This window comes from Octodon degus, unplaced genomic scaffold (genome assembly GCF_000260255.1).
Source record: "Octodon degus isolate 3935 unplaced genomic scaffold, OctDeg1.0 scaffold00096, whole genome shotgun sequence".
NCBI classification, from domain to species: Eukaryota; Metazoa; Chordata; class Mammalia; order Rodentia; family Octodontidae; genus Octodon; species Octodon degus.
In genome coordinates this window covers 10,076,422-10,081,679 of record NW_004524672.1, presented here as the reverse complement: position 1 = coordinate 10,081,679, position 5,258 = coordinate 10,076,422, and positions in this window count along the sequence as shown.

Below are 5,258 nucleotides of genomic sequence, written 5' to 3'. Positions count from 1 at the left end.
GATCAAACAAAACAATATATCCGTGCAGTGAAATGTTTATGCAGCAGGAAAAATCACTGTCATCAAGGTTATCAACAAAAATAAATGCTACAAACCTAAAAGGAAGAAAAGAAGCATGTTTCAGAAGAATATATTTATGGTATGTTTTCACTTCCACAAAGTTAGAATATGAGCAGCCTTCTCTAGGAGATGAGCAGGTGCAGATAGACACAGACATGGAGAGAGTGATAGAATGCTAACATGGCCTTCATGGCCTCCCCATGGGACTCCTATGGTTACATTTTATGACAAAAAAGATTTTTCAGATGTAATTAAAGGTGCTAATGAGCCTTAAAAGAAGGAGGTACCACGTAAAGCCTAACTTTCCTGACCATGTGAGCCCTCTGAAAGCAAGGTTCCCTTCAGCTGGCCACAGAAGTGGAAATAAAACCTTCCAAGTCTGGGAAGGATTCCACACATAGTTGCGGGCCTTCACAATGGAGGAGGGTAGGTGATAAAGGATGCAGGCAGTCTCCTGGAGCTGAGAGCAGCCCCAGCTCCTGAAAGCAAGGAAGCAATGTGCAACAACAAGAAAGTGCAACAATCTAGATGATCTTGGAAGCCGACTCTTTCTGGAACCACCAGAGAAAAGCCCATTCCTTGATTTTGGCTATGTGAAATCCTAAGCAAAGAACTGAGTGAATTGAACCTAAAGTGAATTAATAAATGGATATTGTTTTGAGTCTTGAAATGTGTAAATTGTGTTCATTGCTATGTAACAATAGAGCATGCATACATTTGCTAAAACAGTGCATACACACACACACACACACACACACACACACACACACACACACAGGGAAAGGATAAAAACCAGATTTAGAACATTGTAACTTCGTTTAGGGTTTGGTAGGAAGAGCAGGTTACCAAGGAGAATAAGATAAGAGGGATTAAATTATATACGAAATATTTTATTATTTAAACTAACTGATAGAGATATTGTTTTAATTGTGTCTTATATACTTCATAACAACTGTAAAGATTCCTGGTCCTTAATCAGGGCCTAGAAACACCTGAGAGGCTGAACTTTGGAATTCAGGTGGAATTCTCAGGGACTGGGCTATGGGTTCCTTCAAAGGATGGAGCTATAGACTTCTCATTTTCTGAAAATATCATGTAACCTTCGGGAGGTTATGGATGTTTTATAACTACTGAGACAACTGATCTTCCACTCCAATACAATCAACCTAGAAGTCAGACTTACCTAAATGAACACTTCTTGTGCACTCAAACTTGTATTGACCAAATGAATGAGTAGAAGAACAAAAATATGTATTATATTCCATAAGAAAGTTTGCTTTGGCTCACCATAATAGAGATTTTGGTCTGATCGGTTGGTCTCGTTTCTTTGGGGTTCTGGTGGCATGTCATGGCAGGCGCTCATGACAAGGGAGCAGGAGAAGAGACTGAAGTCTCATTATTTATTCCCCTTAAGGGTACAAGCCTGGGGATCTAAGACCTCTAACTAGGCCCCTCTCAAAAGGTTTTACCATTTCCCAATACAGTTCTGGGGATCGAATCTTTAACAGTGGGCCTTGGGAGATACTTAAGAGCTAAACTATAGCAATGTCCAAACACTCAGAATCCAATGTTGGGACAGGAAAATACTGTTCTAGTGCAGAATAATCCACAAACTACTGAAAGTAAACAGCCTTTTAATTAAAAAAAAACCCAGACAACAATATGCAATGTATTAATTATTATAACTGTCCTAATAATCTGTTTTGAAACTGTTTCATTGCTATTTTATCTTTTTCCTCATTAAAATGAATAAAAAATAAAAAAAAAATAGTCTAAACAAAAGACAGATGCAAATCCGTTGTAAGGAGCAATTGTGGTTTGACTAAAGCTTCAGCCACTTTCCTGAGAAAGCTGCCCCAAAGCAGACCAGACAAGGAGTCCTGAACAAGAACTCTAGCTGTAAGCTGCAGCCTATCCCTATCCCTGTATCCAGAGACTCTGTGCTAATAGCCCCAAGGATAACAGCTGCTCTGTGTGGCCACAGCTGCCTTGTCATAGCCGAAGGCAAATTTGATTCAGAAGCAAAATGGAAGGTGAGCAATCACAGTTCTGACTTGAGCAGGAAGCTGATACTAATGGAATGAGGTACAAAATGTTCTTCGGATCTTAGGAGACAAGATCTTAGGATCAGAATCTAAGTCAAGGTCAACAGTGCCTTATCCAGATTCAGTCATTCACTGACAGTCAGATACAAGGGACCACATACTTCAGGCATTAAAGCCAGGTACTTCTCTGAAGCTACAGAGGAGGCTTTCTGGGCCCCACTCTTTAAAGGTTTTCTCTGAGGAAAGTTTCCAGACAAAAATCTGTATCAGGATATTTTTCTTTGCATGTATTAGGTTTCAACTTTATTATCTCATGATTAGAAAAGATCTGTGTGGGGTGTTGTATTGCCTCATGCAACTATGTCAGGTCAAGCTACCTCAGGATCAAGTCGTGCTGCCCCTCCATCTGTTGACTCCACTTTTCCTATGCGTTTTTCATGTGGGGTCAGGGGAGTCACCAGAAGCCCAAGTCTTGCATTTCATCAGTGCAGCAAACCCAGAGGAAGGAAAGCCTCTCTCTTCCAATTATCCTAGCAAAACCCCAAGTATTCAGTCTCACTGAACTGGTTTGGGTCACCAGCCTGTCCCCAAACCATTGAGACCAGGATGGAAGTTTGTCAGCTCCATATCTTGCATCTACCTTTGGAGTTCAGAAAAGGGTTAGTACCATAAAAGCCACACAGATTGAAATTGTAGGGGAATTGATTTCCTAAAGGCAAATTAGGGTATTCTTTCTAGAAAGTGGGGGGCTCTAATGACCAGCAAATACAATGATGCTCTATAGGAAGACAGGTGAGATTCAGCCATTTCGTTCTTAATTTTTTTCTTACATAGATTCCATGTTGAGCTCACTGATGATATTATGATTCCATGGATACAAGATGTGGCCCAAAAATTATAAGTTTACAAGATTTCCATTGGTCAAGTATTGGTGGCATGCACCTGTAATCTGAGCACTTGGGGAGACTGAGGCAAGAGGACTATAAGTGTAAGCCCAGCCTGGGCAACTCAGCAACTTAGAGAGAAATTGTCTCAAAATCTTATATATATGGGATGTATTAGTCTGAAGGCCCTGGATTCAGTCTCCAGTACCACCACCACCACCACCACCATCACCACACACACACACACACACACACACACCCCTAGTTGCTAGTTCAGAAATCACTAATTTAGTGGACAATCTTACTCCTCTCCACTCCATAGTTAAAATAAAAAACAAGGCTATGTAGGTCTCCAGTGTATAAAAATTGGAAAGCCTTTTTCTTGGAGGAGATCAACACAAAGAATTACCTATATATTTTGGAACCAGGAAGAGCCAAGTGTAAATGAATGGATGTGTTTCAAAGCCCCTCTCCCACCTGACCCTATTCTAGGACAACTAAGAGGTAAACCAAAGTCACTCCTATCTGACAAAGACATTGGCACAGTAAACAGTTCCACCAGGGCCCTTCACAAGTTAGTCATTAACTCTTTCATGTTTGGGGATAGAATTTTTCACTGTGCACAGGCAGGTGCTAGAGATTAGACAGGAAGGCTATGGACTGGAGTGGAGCTGGTACCAGGTGAATCTGTTAAAAGTTGATTTTAACTCCCTGCTCATGAGTATTTAGGACAAGCTGGAGATGGATTAGCTGCACTGATGGAAGTTGGAGGGGGTTGGGCAGGATTAGCAGAGCTAGCAAATCCCATCCTCTGTAACTGATCCTAAGGCGCTGATCATTTTGCTACTATTTATTATCATTGTTTCATCTCTGTTGCCTATGGTGTACATTCTTTGGGGATTGGAGCCCTATCTCATACTATTTTTTTATGTCCCCACCACCTAGCCCAGACCTCATAAGCTACAGTTTCTCAAAAGTATTTGTTCACATGGATTTTATAGTTTTTTACAGCACTTTCCTTCAAACCCTAGAAAAGCAGAATTGACTATGCATAGAATCCCTGAGGCTTCAGGGATATGTAGTGTGTGGAATGAACAGCCAGAACAGCTCCTGAAAAGGACAGTCAGAACGCAGGGCCGGCACATGACACATTCACAGGATTAATGAGCCATGAGGTGGAACCAGAGAAGCTACAAGAGCTGATGCACTGTGAGGGCTTCATGACCTCAGGAATGAAATCAAACCCTCAAGCCCTCAGACCTCTCAGTGACTACCACACAGGGGCTGAGAAGAGATAACAGCTATACATTTGGCTCTCAGAAACCAAACAAAAAGAAATGACAGTCCCACCCAGGCTCTGTAGTAAAGAATGTTCTAATGAGATGAAAAAAGAAAAACCAATTTAAAAAACTACTGCTTGTATAGCTCAAGTAAATTTTTCCCTGCTCTGTAAAAATAATGCTATGTTTATAACAATTAACATTTTTTATTATTTATTTATTTTGTATTTTAGGGAAGGGTCTACAGGGTGTTCAGGGTCTCACTACTAGATCTGACTCATAGTAATCCGCCTGTTTACAACTTCCCAAGAGCTGGGATTACAGGTGCGTGTCACCACACCCAGTCTCACAACTAATATTTTTAATCAATCATCATGTGGGTATGATTTACAAGCTTTGTTGAGCATTCTAAGATTCAATAAAATCTTACAATAACCATATGAGGACGGGCCATTCTTACAGACCTCAAAAGAACTGAGAAATCTGAGCAGTGGGCCCAGCTTCTAAGTGGAGAAACTTGACTGAAACTCAGGCCTGAGCAGCTCCAGAACCCACAGAGGGACCCTCACACTGTAGATCTCTGTCTAGGTAGGCAGTAATCATTTTCTGTGCCACATGTCAAGAAGTCAGATGTTTTCTTGGCTCCTTCCTCTACTTATAAAGCAATCTGGGCCAGTGACCCCCTTGTACAGTTCCAAAGGAGGACTGGCCTGCAGGGGTCAGCCCCTCTCAGAAGTGATTCTTGCAAATCAAGATAAGAAAGGCTCTCCTGGTTCCTGGCTAGAGACCAAGTACCCTGCAGGGGTTGCTGAGGGTAGGTGAAAGTGGGCCTTGGAGCAGAGAGGAGCAGGCAGTGTGCAGCTCTGGTCCACATCTAGGTGGCATCCTCAGAGGCCCTCCTCTTTCCCCACAAGCCTCCTGGAGCTGAGTTTCTGACCTGGTGTTATGGTTTGTATCTAGTTGTCCCCCTAAAGCCTCATGCAGTCATG